The sequence below is a fragment of the Sarcophilus harrisii genome, chromosome 1 (assembly GCF_902635505.1).
Source record: "Sarcophilus harrisii chromosome 1, mSarHar1.11, whole genome shotgun sequence".
In the NCBI taxonomy this organism is placed as follows: domain Eukaryota; kingdom Metazoa; phylum Chordata; class Mammalia; order Dasyuromorphia; family Dasyuridae; genus Sarcophilus; species Sarcophilus harrisii.
Genome location: NC_045426.1, coordinates 593678782 through 593693424, shown reverse-complemented (window position 1 = coordinate 593693424; position 14643 = coordinate 593678782).

Genomic DNA, 14643 nt, shown 5'->3' with positions numbered 1-14643 from the left:
CAGGAACCCTAACCTCATCAGTGCGAGTATGCCATTGACTGACAAGTTAGATCCACAGAGAAATTGAGCAGACTAATTAGAATTAGTATAGTAAGGAGAAAGACAGCATTAAAAGGATGACACTTTGAGGGGGAGAGAGAGAAAACCTTATAGTGGATTTAGTCTGGAAAAAGACTTAGCCAAGACCTTCATTGTGGGCACATCTTTTATAGGGAAAATACAACCTTACAGCATTCTCTGGGGAGGGAGGAAAATACCTGGAAAAATTTGGTAACTCAGAGAGAAGGATCAAGGAGGAGCCCCATGGAATGCACCTGTCAGACCAGGTCCCAGATTTGTCTAAAGTTATGTTAATCAATATCTTAAAGATTGTTTAAAAATGCCCAGAGATTTAAGGGATAAACAATGGAGGTTGATAAAGAGCTCCATTCTCAGAATCACTCTATATAAACAGGATAGTCTGGGTCTGATAATAATAGATAGGGCTTCTTCCTGAAAAGGGAAGAGGAAAGCTCAATGTCCACATCACTGCTGATACAAGAGTACATTTTGGGGGGGTTTAAAAACTGTCCAAGTTGCTAGGATTAAAGGAGAAAAATACCTCAAGTTTATTCACATAAGCTTAACTCCTTCATCACAAATTCCAGTTAGACAAAAGAAATCAAAATTATTCAATATCAAATAAAACTATTCATTTGAATAAGGAAATCAGAGAAATACACACACACACACATTGTTTAAGGACACAGTCCCCAAAGTCACTAGAGAGACAACTGAGGAATCAGGGCTTGTAAAAGAGCCAACATCTACAAATCTGCCTTTTTAAAAGTTTTTTCTCTCTCTCCATAGGTTGCTCCCCAAAAAGTGTCTGGAAAAACGTGATTCTTGAAAAGGGAATAAAAATATATCTCCTTCAAAGCTCTTACATCAACACTGTACATAATCTCTTACATAGGATCACATCTACAGTCTCCCCATTAAACTTGAATTCTATTCTTCAGCCAAAATGCAGCACAAAACCATCCTCTTATTAGGTAGTTTGGCTGGGAGTTAGGATTTAGGATCTTTTTTTAATCCTTTCTTTTGCCAGCTATTCTTCTCTAATTGAAATGAAGGCCCATATTTTGTTCCTATGTAACTAATAATTAATTATTTGGAACTATCTAAAATGCATTTCCAAGTATAAGCAGAAAAGAATGAAATAAGGAATTTAAAATATTAAAGTGTTACATGCATCTAGAAGAGGACTGAGGTCTTATTAAAAATTAAGACAAAAGAAATAAGGTACTATACTTAATAACTGAGAATTGCTTGGTTATATCCTTAACCTTAAAGGTTTCATGGGAATAATCCTGATTGGCTGAAAACCTTACTTTTTCAAGAATTGGACATTGAAGTAACACTAAGGGAAGTTGAGTCTAAATATATATACAACATAGAAAAGGGGAATGAGAGAAAGATATGAATCTATGAAATTTAAAATAAAAAGGTGAAAAAGTTTTATAATCTGTAAGCAAAAGACATTCTATTCCTTAATTTGAGCTGTTTTGATTCTATTTAATTGTGCAAGTACAGAAGAGCAAAGAACCATGAGCAGGTTGGGTAGGAAAAGAAATGCCTTTGATGGATTATTGGCCCAGAAAATAATGAATCTGTATTCTCTTTGAGAGAGAGAGATGTTATAAAATTACCAAATCTAATACACTATTCATTCAAATACACTATTCATCCCATCCTCTTATCAAGGATTTTATTTTCACCTTCCCTTAGCCAATTACTTTAGTTTTTAAGTACTTTGTCCATCTGTTAATTGAAAACACTGGTGGTTTTTAGTTTGCAGAAAAGAGTAGGGGAGAATTAAGTAGCTATGCTAAAATATTGTAAGGGTTGCTATGTGGAGGTAGATTTATTTGGTTTTTATTTTGTTTCTATCTGGACCCAGGGGTCTGACTGAACTAGAAGACATGGTTCAAAGTTCCAAAGAGGTCAATCTAGACTTCATGTCAGAAACAAAACTTTCTAATAATTTGATCTGTCCAAAAATGCACGGGGTTTCGTTCAGAGCTTGTTGAATTCTCTTCCTTACAATTCTTGAAACAGAAACAGAAAAAGAACTTCAGATATATTGTGATAGGGATTTCATTAGGATATGGATTTGATCAAATAACTGCTGAAGTCTCTTTCAAATCTCAAATTCAGTGATTCTGTCATTTTAATAAGCTCCAGTAGGTAATATTTTAACATACTTCGATCCTATTTTAAAAGAGAGGAATCAGATATTAATGACTGAAAAAATTTACTAATGCTTTCAAACTGTAAATAATATTTTAATACTAGTTAGACTAGACCTAATCTATAATACATCTCAAATGAATCCTTTTTGGAATCTGGGTAAACAGCATTGGAACAGTCATAACCTTATATGAATACTTAGCATGTCAATAATTAACAGAGTAACAACTGATAATATTAATTTCTGAATAAAATTAATATTATGCAGTTATAGAATATAATGCATCAAAGGAATATAGACTTCAAAAAATCATATAGGTTGTGCATGCATATATCTGGCTAAATTGTCCTAAAGCTGAAATATTTCTTAGGTTCAATTCATCCAGTAATATTTTGAATGCCAGATGAGTTACAGAACTGATATTTTCTAATGCCAAACTTTCAGTAAAATCATGAATGTGTGTGCTAAATAAATACATATATTTGTTTGATTTAATATACACATAAATATTCACAGATATATGATACTTATAGAGTAACATCAATGTAGGTAATGCCTCAAAGCAGGAAACAAAAATGAACACATTTAAGCAGTGTTATCCTATTTATATTTTTACTTAGAACATAATTATTGGTCAAATTAGATGTTGTCTTAATATTTTTGATGACAACTATTTGTAAACATACTTGCCTCCTTCAGTAAGCAACTGGCCTCAGCTAGCATTACAATGAGCCAATACTACTGAAAAGTCAAGAATATGTTGTCAAAAATTTACTTAATATTTACATTGTACATTACAAAGAATGGCAAAAATGTGATACCTGCACTCATGGAACTCCCATCCTGATGAAAAACTAAAGAAAAGAAAAGAAAAACAGGACATGTTGCTTATAAGCTATGATTTTAATTAGGAACAAATAAAATTCATCAATTTACTATTGTTCTCTTCTATGAATATTTACTTTCATCTTTAAGATGTGACTGTATAGATAAAATATAGTAGTTTTCTTAATTGATTTAGGATTCTTGCAAGAAGGAAAAGTTTAGATACAAGTGGGCATAAAATAAATTATTTAAACAAGACAGTCATTTTTACTGAATTGAAAGTAAAAATTCAGAGCTGTGCTAAATAATTTACCCTCAAATTGTAGGCTTCTTGGAAAGTCACAATAAAAAGATCTAAAAAGAAAAGATAGCATGAATTTAGCAAACTAATATGGAAAGTGAAAATGTTTTAAAATGTTTATCAACATATCAAAATTCATCTTTTAGATTATTTTACTGCTGGTGATAATGATAATGAAAATGATAGAGGACTTAAAACATCAAATTTTATGTGGACTATACAAGTTAAAAGACTTTCAAACAATGAATAATTGCAAAACTAAGAATAGGGAATCAGAGTGCAATTAAACTATACTTCCTATTACTCAATGCAAAGCAAATGAAAGTGAAAAGTCATAAAGATTACTTTTTTCTCCACCAAATTGAATTGGTATTATGGAATAAAAATGTTTTCCAACATCTTTCAAAATGTTTTCCAGTAATAAGTTTTGAAAAACCCATTTTCTTTGGTTGTATCCTAAGAAAGGAAATATTTGATTTTGCCCTCCCAATATGTAAAACCAAAAATATTTTTCCAAGCTGTTAGTTTTACTAATATAGTATTTAATATAATATGTTAAACTCAATCCTTAATAATAATGGTGATGATTTTCCCAATGGCATTTACAACTGATGTAAAAATTGTCCAAGGATTCATTAATAGGTACTGCTACCAATCATACTTAATAACACACAAGAACATTTTAATAAGCACTTTATTATATGTTTAGACCATATACACAAAACCCAATGGGCTATGAGCAATGTTTTCATCAACTTTATAAATATTTTAATAGAAAGATGGATACAGTGGAATTTTCTTGAGGCAAAATGGAGGAGATAGAGATTCACATGTCAAAGATGAGATTTAATTGGTAGATCTACATTAGATAAATTAATAAACTGATCAGCAAACATTAGGGGATCTAACTTCAATTTGCTGACTAACTATTAACACAAGAGCTATAGTTAGAGACAGGAAATATTCATCTTAAATAAATAGAGTTAATAAAGCTGAGGTAGAAATTTTTCTATTGCTAACCGGTTAATCATCTGAACAAAAGTTTGAGGTCTCAGCTAATTCAAAAGGCTTCACTAATTATGTGATTTGCTTTCTAAAGGAAAGGGCAGTACTAAAGTCAATACAGAAAAATCCTCTTGTGGTAGAATTCCTACTATAAATAGCAAATAAAAATTCAGCATTTAAAATTATATAAATATTTTAAGGAACATTTTCATTACTAACCTTCTTTGGTATCCAGTCTACTCTGGGCAGATTTTTTTTTGGGGGGAGGGGTAATGCTTTAAGTTTCCCAACAATGTCTACCTATAAAAATGAAAACTATGATCTTTACAATTATTTTCCAACCAATATTTGCAAAATATAGAGCATGTATTCATTTAGAACCTTGTTTCATTCTAGATAATAAGGTGAATACAGATGAGTAAAATAGAAGGATACTTTTCTTCCTTTATGAATATATGAAGGTATAGTTAAGAGCCTCATGTATGTAATGAAGAGAACTATGTCCTTTGTCTGATTCATCCAACAAAATAAAAAAAGAAAAGTAATTTTTCACCCTCCCATTCCCAAGTGCCACTATTATATACTACAATGAAAAAGACTTATGAAGCTTGAATGATTTTTTTCCCGGTGTCCAGGAATGATAAAAGTTATCTTCTTTTCTAGAGTCTGCTGCTTAGCCAGACAGGCCACCATAAGAAGGATTGTGACTAAGAATGTAAAATTGAGTTAGAATTATTTAAGAGTAGGCATCATGGATTATAACTCTAGTACCATAAGATAGCTTTTAGAGCATCTAGTCTAGAGGTTTTTAAGCCAGGAGTCCATGATTATTTTGATCACTGTATTTCAGTGTAATTGATTTCCTTGTATTTTAATTTAAACAGTTAAAACAATATTCTGAAAAAAGTATCCCTCGGCTTCACTACAATATAAAAGAAGTTAGAACACAAAAATAGTTAGGAATCTCTGATCTTCTCCATCACTCTAATTTTACATAATAGTAAACTGAGGCTTAATAATAATCTCTCCATGAAGTCTCTTAAGTGCTGCATTCTCAAATAATTTTATCAAAAAATGACATACTCTGTTGCTTAATAAATTTTAGATTGAAAAATCTGTTATTTAAGATCAACTGAATGTTATTGTTTGTACACATTATTTTTATTTATTTCATCTGATCAATCAATAATATAATAATAATACTTATATGTTATTGGGATCAGAAAAAGGGATGGGGGTAGATCAAGTTGGAAGCAGCTGTCTGAGAGTATACAGGCTTATAGATTTAGAGCTAGAAAGGATTGTAGAAATCATTGAGTGCAATCCTTTATTTTATAGATGAGGAAACTGAAACCCAGGAATGTTAATTGAATTTAAGATCATATAAATTGAATATAATTCAATATAAATTGAATGTAAGATCATATAAATAATAAGTGGGAAAAGTAAAATCTGAATCCCTGATCCTCTGACTCCAAAGTCATCATCACTATGTCCACTAAATACACTGTGTTATTCCCATACTTCTCCAAGAAGGAAGCATTCGACTTGAATCTTGACAAAAGGTAGGGACTTTGACAGATAATAGAAGGAACCCATTTCAGGCATACAGAATAGTGCAAGCAAAGGTAAGGGAAAAGAATCAGGCAAGTAATAACAAATATTTATTAAGCATCTACAATGTGGCTGATTTTGTGGTAAGAGTGATTAACAAATCTACCTTATCATATTCTATTGTAACCAAAAAGACTAACAACGCTTTTGCCAAAATTTACCCAGATAATATCTATAACATTTCCTTTATCAAATAGACTAAGTAACATATCAGAAAAGTAAATGAAATTCTTCATGAAGCTATGGTAGCTTCCTATGGTCATCTATTGTTTTCTTTGTGTTCAATAAATTAATGAATAAATAAATTTAAACATTTATTAAATGTTACTAATTACCAAGCACCATTATAAATTCTGGGGATAAAAACAAGAAAACTGAGATTTCCTACTCTCAAGATAGTCACATTTCAGTTGGGGAAGATTAAAGAAATAAAATGTGATAAAGGAAAGAAGATGACAATAAGCATTTATATAGTGCCTACTAGGTGCCACGTACTGTGTTAAGCTCTCTTATGAAAATAATATATTATTCATCCACACAACTCTAAAAGATAGGTGTTATTATTATTCCCATTTTACATTGACAGGTGGTATCTATAACCAGAGTTGAAGCAAATCTTCCTGATTTCAAACCCAGATCTCTGTTCACTATGCCACTAGCTGCCTTTAATATCTGGTAAACAATATGGACCCCTTCTCAGAGTATTTTAAATATTTGAAGGAAATTTTAAATTTCAGTTAGAAGTTATTGAAAACAAAGTTGATCTTTTTGTCCCCATTCAACTTCATAGATCCCCATAGGATCTATTTACCAGATGCCAAATTAAGAACACCTGTTATAAGGGCAGAGCCTACAATAAAGTCTAAAGTGCTTTGCAGGAAAATTGTTAAGATCTGCTGATCCTCACCAAAATAAAATGTAGGAACCAAATCTGGTGAGCAGTCAAGTAGCCTGAACAAATAAGGCCAGAGGAACATGTAAAGTGGAAAAACAAGGTGGTAGTATCTTCCATGCTGATAGTTCCTCTCAACTTTTGACCATCTCAGATTGGTTCTGAAAATTATGTATTCATATTATGGTCTATTGCTTTCACATTTTACTTTTGCCTTTTAAAAATTTTGAGGAAAAAGTTCCACTTTCAGTTGTACAGTACTATAGTTGTCCATAATCTTTCAAAGCTCAATGACACTAACTTATAAATTATATCCTATAGTTCTTTCAGTAGCTTGTCTATAGTTTGTTTGGTTTGGTAATTCGAACTTATCATAATGAGCTGGTGGCACTAGGTGTTTTTTTATTATCATCTTAATACTTTGGTTTTAAAATTTGATAAGCCATTTTGTAAAACACTTAAAATCCAAAGAAAAAAAATCCAAACAATAAATTATGAGTTAAATGACTCTTTTTTTCTTTTGCATAGATATTCTGTCTCACAGATGAATATCTCTGCCTCATGTCATTTACTATAGGAACATCCACCCCAAGTAACAGTCCTACTTAATAGGCTGTTATAGTGGAGAGAGCACTGGACTTGTATTCAAATCCAGCATCAGGCACTAGTTAGTTAAATGTCCCTGGAGCAAGTCACTTAGCTTCTATTTGTCTCAGTTTTCTTACCTGTAAAATGGGGATAACTACCTCCCATGGTTGTTGTGAGGATCAAATGAACTATATTTGTCAAGGGCATAGTGCAAAATGTCTGACATATTTATTGACCAAACATATGCAGATGCATTGATTAATTTAAAATTTAATGATCCTGATCAGTTTAATTGTTTTATTCCCAATCATTATTTTATGAACAGTATTCCAATAAAAAGGCAGTCAGAAATAATTTTTATATATTAAATGTATAAGCTCCTGGAAAGACATTATAGAAGTCTAGGGTACAAAACTAACTCAGCTATTAAAGTTTCTGACAGTTCAAGAGATTGTGAAGCACATCCAACGTCATTAAACTAATTAGACAGACTGAAGACTTAATTCAACAAATTTGAAAAAAAATTGCTACAAATAACATTTGACCTCCAAAAGTTTGAAGATATTTTCTGTTACTTGCAAGATTGGTAAAAAGTCTCCATATTTTTTCCCTGCAAATATACTGAGGCAAATCAACAACTCAAGATACAATCTATTACCATCTTTTTAACAGAGACAAGGGGTCTGAACTTGTAATTTTGCTAATATAAAGATCTTTCAAGATGAATAAATTCTCTCTACCAATGCAGGTCTGTATCTTTTCTGTAACTTGTAATCTTAGAAAAAATACTGATATGCCATTTTGCTTTGGTAAATTACTACATTTTTTTATCTGTTTACAAGAGAAACTATACTTTCTTTTAACCTAATTTTAATAAAATGGAGGGGGGGCAGCTAGTTGGTGTAGCAGATAGAGCACCATCCCTGAAGTCAGGAGGACCCGAGTTCAAATTTAGCCTCAGACACTGAACACGCTGGCTGTGTGATCCTGGGCAAGTCACTTAACCCCAATTGCCTCAGAACAAAATAAATAAAATAAACTGTGTGCGTGTATGTGCATATTTTCAGGAATAAGACAGTGGTTATACTGTATTTACTATGCCACCAGCTTCCTCTGGTAGAATCTAGTAAAGTTTTTTTGGAGATAAAGGATAGGTCTTTTGTAAGTAATGAGGAAGGAACTAATATATACAGATTGAATATCAGAGAGATAGTGGGTAGCATAATAGATGCAAACTTCTGAATAAATCAAGATATGACCATATTAAAGGTACATGCAGAGGGTTTGACCTTGTTAAGGTAACATATCATATCTTCTTCTGAGAGAGCAATAAATGAGGATATAGTGGAGAAAGATGGCAGCAGCTCAGGTTGTTTTGATTACAAAAAATACTATACTTCTGGGATAAAATAATCACATCAAATCTCATCAACATGCTGATTAAATGAGAATTTATGCTCCATAGCTTAACTCCTTTAGTAAACTTTCCCTCTTATTGGAGAACTAAAGGTTAGAACAGTAAGTTCCTCTCAAAACCTTTCTTTAGAGAGGACTCAGTAGTTTCAGAACTTTTAAGGTAACTTTCAATTTTTAATCAGTAATTCAGCTTGGTTTTGACTCCATGGAACACCATTAGGCCACATCAGTTCCAGCTGGTGACTCCTTTAACTATAAAGTGAAAAAGGCTTCCTTTCAGATGTTGTCTCCTTCCATTATATAGTAAGCTTCTTGAAGATATGGACTATCTTTTTCTTATTTGTAACCCCAGCACTTATCAAAGTACCTGGAATATAGTAGCCACATTACAAATATATTTTGAATTTAATTGAATTAAATGAAAAATATGAGATGAGATAAAAGGGACAAGGTCAAAGGAAGGGGCCTCTTGGCAAATGTCTTTACTATCTTTTGTCTTTAAATTTTTGCTAACTGTGAGTATTTTAATTTTTATTGATTTATTTCAAAATAAATCAAATTAGTATATAAATAACCCAAATGCACAGAAATGCTGTTTAAAAAAAATAGCACTAGACTTTCAGCACTCTTTTTTTCTAATATTGGTCATCTTGAATCCTAGAAAGGAAAAAGAGAAAAACAATAATTCAGTTGTTCTGTATGGTGGATGATTCATCAAGATAGAAATTTTGCTTAGTAAATCTATTACTTTGCATTTGACACTCTTATGTCAAGTTTTAGCCTTGTTTATCTCAGGCTGGAGATGGAGATGAATGATTTGCTTTTCATTAATGTCCTAATGAAGCAATTCTTTGTGTAGTTATATTCATTTCATGATGTCAGGACCCTACCATACACACACACACAGACTACTATGCTGATTTCTGCCTATCCTTGTTCCTTCTAAGATAAAAAAAGATTCTGAAAGAGAAAGGAAAGGGAGACAAGAATCAAGGGATAAGAAGAAATTTTCTATTCTTAATATCTCCTCTTCCCCCATCTCCCATGTGTATAAAATGTGTATAAAATCCCTTGTTTCTCCTCCTTTAAGAGATGGGAATTAACAGGTATCCTGTAAAGACTTCTGAATTTGGAATCAGAATTTAGGTTCAGATTTTGGTTCTAAGACATATACTTTTCATAAACTTTGACAAATGAATTCACTAACTTGTGCTCTTCAAAATAAAATAGAGGACTAGAACTCCAAGGTTCCTTGTAGCTCTAAATTTAAGATGCCATGAACCTGTTTCATCATACACACACACATTTCTTGCCTTTCTTCTGTATTGGTAAGGTTTTCAATATCTTTAGCTTATACTATAGCAATAGCTTTCTAATTGTTCTCCCTACCTGTCTTCTTTTCCAATACTTTGCCTTTGGTTGCCAGATCAGTCTTTTCCCTAATGTCTATCTCTGAACAAAGGTCAATTCAGACATCTTTATGAAGTTTCCCTGACAACCCCAACTAAATATAATATTTTCCTTCTCAAATTTTTCATAAGACTTCTCTTTGCATATTTTCTACTTTTCCTTATGTCATAGTTATTTATGTACTTGTCCTTCCTTCTCTCACACTGTAAACTTTTTAAGGACATGGTATGTGTTATTTCTATTTTTATTTTTCCTTATACCAGGAACTCTTTTACATATTCTATGCCAGTAATATAGTAATTATTTTTTTTGTTTTATTATGCAATTTCTCAGATTTTTGCAAATAATTTTCTGTTAATATTAACCTCACTTGGATGAAATCTGACATATGGAATGATGAAATTAATGGAAGAATTTTTTTATATTCCTCAGATAAAAAGCCAACAAGGAGTTTGATCTCCACAAAGTGATTTAGTTATTCTTGGAAAGACTATCCCAACTCTGTAGGCATATAAATCTCCCCTCTCAATCAGCACACTGAGTATGTTTTAAATGTTATTTAAATTGTTATCTAACCTACTTTATGTATAGAATCTATTTAACTAAGTTTGCTTCTGAAAGGGATGTATAAGATTTTGATTCTGTTTAACTACATTTTCAACTTTTATGACTTTGAAGGAAACATGAGATTATGAATGCCTTTTCAACTTTCATAGTCTAAAGGAATGTTTTAATCTTTGAGAATCAAGGACTAATTAAAATGATGTGACTTACTCTCTTCCCCTGTCAGGAGGACGCCCATCTGGCTGCTATCAGCTATAATCAATTCCCAGACTATCCTATTTGTATAGAGTGATTGTGAGGATGAAACTTTTGTCTATCCCTTAAACCTCTGTGCAACTTTAAACAACCTTTGAAATATTGGTTAGCATATCTTTAGACAGGTCTGGGACCTGCTCTACCAGGTATATTCCATCTAGCTCTTTGACTCTCCCTTTTGAGTTTATGTCTTTATATTGGAGAAAACCCCAGGGCTATATTTCTCCTACAAAAAAAAAAAAAAAAAAAAAAAAAAAAAAAAGGCCTGCTTTATAATGAAGACCTTTGCTAAGTTCTTTTCTGGACTAAGCTCACTATAATGTTACTCAACCTCTGTCCTCATAGTGCCTTCCCTTTATGGCATCATTTTTCTTACTCTAGCTATCTCTGTTTAGTCTGTTAAACTCCTCTATGGATTTAACCTGCCAGTCAGTGATTTACTTTCACCTCAAAAAGTATTTCCTTTTTCCTGTTAATTGTGAGTTCCCCTGAGGAGCTTATTTTCCATATGTTCTCATATTTTATTCCATGTATACATTTCTGAAGTCTGCATTCTTTCATTTTGTATATAAACTATTCCTCTAAATAAATCTAACTTTTGCCAAAGAGAATGGTCATTGATAAATTGCATCTTTATTTTGAATTAGGAATTGCTACCCGATTTCATAAATATATATATATATATATATATATATAATAACATAAAATAATTTAAATATAATCCTAAACTTTTGTTTAAACATAATAAAAATCTAGATTTTTTTTTTTACATTGTAATTACTGCATTGTGGTAGATTTATTTCAACATCAGTAACCTACCAAATGACCTCAAAGACAAGATATTTCTCTTTACCAGCAGGGACTATTATCCTTGTTTTAGCAATGTGAATCTCTTTTCAAAACATTATTTTTAAATGCATAAAATAAAACACACAAGGATGCCAATTATATTGAAAGAATTAAAAAAATAAAAATTAGAAGAGAAATTCACAGACACTAGGTTGAAAATCCTTTTGATCTAGGTCATGTAATAAATATGTGTTGGAGAGAATAATGTCACTCTCATGCTAAAAGATTCTCAGTATTCTCTCAGTTGCATTATCCTGACTGTTTAGGCTGAGTTTCAAAGTCCTCCAGAGCTGAATATAAATGATTTCTATGCCTACCACAATTAATGTAATCACAGGATAGTTCTCTGGGATTTCACCTCATAATTTTCCACCTGCCTGATTTCCTAGACTTCATAATTTTCAGAAACTGATTATTTTACAAAATTGAGTCAATTCTAAAAGCCTTGACTATTTAGTACACTCTGCCTCTGGAACCTTCTCCCTCTCTTTAAATAAAAAGTATGGATTCTTGTTGTTTGTCCTTGATTCTCAAAGAGGATCAGTGTCACCAAGGGGGTGATGTCTTAAATTGTTCATGAATTGGATTTAAGTGATAGAGAGACTTACTCTCTTCTCCATAATCATCAGTGTCTAGCATCAAAATAAGAGTGAAAATGACTAGCAATGGCCCACAATACAGTGGGTGACCTTGGCCTTTTTAAAATTAAGGTCTGTTTCAGGCTTTAGTTTTTCTTCCCACTCAATCACTAAGAACTAAGTAGGAATTGAGACAAAAGATGACCTAGTTTGTCATCGCAAAAATATCAGTCTGGGAGGGGAAAATGCTCAGAGTTTCAGCCTGGAACAGAAAACAATTGCTATTTGCACTGTTAACCATCAATACCCAAGAAATTATCAATAGAGGTTTGAACTGGAGCCAATTATTAGCCATTCAATGAAAGCCAGAGTGATTTGAGTTTAAAGGCATAGTCAAGTAGCTTTATTTGATGATGGGGTTTTTTAAAAGGATGCTTTTTCATTAGTTATATTTCAAAATTTCTTTAGATAAAAATAGCACAAGACAAAAAAATAAAACATCCCAGTATTTTGAGAAAAAATTAGGATAAAGAAATTAAATTTTAAAAAAAAACTGTCACTTAAATCTCACAATATCTTATAAAATAGGTGACTAAATACTATTTCTCCTAAAGTAAAAAAAATATATATTATTAAGTCCCTCTATGCAAGGGACCATATTATTTCATTTGGTCTATACAATAAGCATGGAATATAGGTACTTTTATTTTCCCCATTTTATAGTTGAGGAAACTGAGTTAGGTAGAGGTTAAGTAATTTGCCCAGAATCACAAAGCTTCTTAAATTTTTACAGCCATAGTGGAACACAACTGTTCTTGACTCCAGGGCCAGCACTCCATCTCCTGACTCATCCAGTTGGAAAAATAACACTCAGGTCATACCTGACTTTGTTCATTTATAGTTAAATTTCTCAGCTTTATTCCTTCTGACTTTAGGTATTCAGATGATATTTGTCCTTCCCCAACCCCCAAAATGATTTTTCTGGCATGCTTTCACAATTATCCAAAATATTTTTGTGCTATAGGAATATGTTGTTACTCTTTAAATGTTTGAAATTATTAATTTTTATGTATTTTGACCATTTATTTCTCAACTCTTCTTTGATAGTTCTTTATACATTATTTAAATTTTCTGAGTGAGTGTTGCTTAATCTCTTTATTTCTTTTTTGTTAATTAGATATTTGGCATTTGCATACATAATTAGCACTTCCTTTAAATTTTTAATTTTTTAGAAATATTTGCATATGGTTAGCAAGATGTTTTATTTTCTTTATTCTATGTTCACTGAAATCAGTGACCATCATCATCATCATTCTCTGTGTCTGTCTGCTATCTTTCTCTCTCTCTCTCTCTCTCTCTCACACACACACACACACACACACACACACACTCTCTCTCTCTCTCTCTCTCACAGACACCCCAAGTCAGTTAAAGCTAATATACTTCTTATATACTCTTAAATCTTATATACTCTTATAAATCTTATATACTCGTATATACTCTTATTAATCTTATATACTCTTAAATCTGATTTAAATATAATATCCTCTGTTTAAAATATTATTAATTTTTTCATTTTTAAGATTTATTTTTGCTCATTTTACATTTTGCACTTTAAAAATTTTGAATTCTAAGTTTAGTTCACTAAATCTTTTTCAGTTTTTCACTTGGCTTTTTCCAGAGATATCTTTTATCTAAAAGCTATGTTAACTAAATTAAAAAAAGAAAAATACATCTTATTATTGTTGTCATTCTCTTTTATTTTGTTCTTTTTTTAAAAATGGTTTTTTACCAGTACATTTCAAGAAATTACATTTCAAGAAAATTTTTAGCTTTTATTTTTATAAGATTTTGAGTTCCAAAATTTTTTGCACCTTTGTTCCCTCTTTTCTTCCTGAAATGGTAAGCAATTTGATATAGGTTATGCATATGCTATCATGTAAGTATTTCCACAGTTGTGAAAAAACAAAAATAGCAAAAGGCAAAAACTCATGGAAAAGATAAAATGTAGAATAATAGTATTCCATTACATTCATATACTACTTTTTCAGCCATACTCCAACTGATGAGCAACCTTTCTATTTCCAAATTATTTGAAACCAGAGAGTACTAT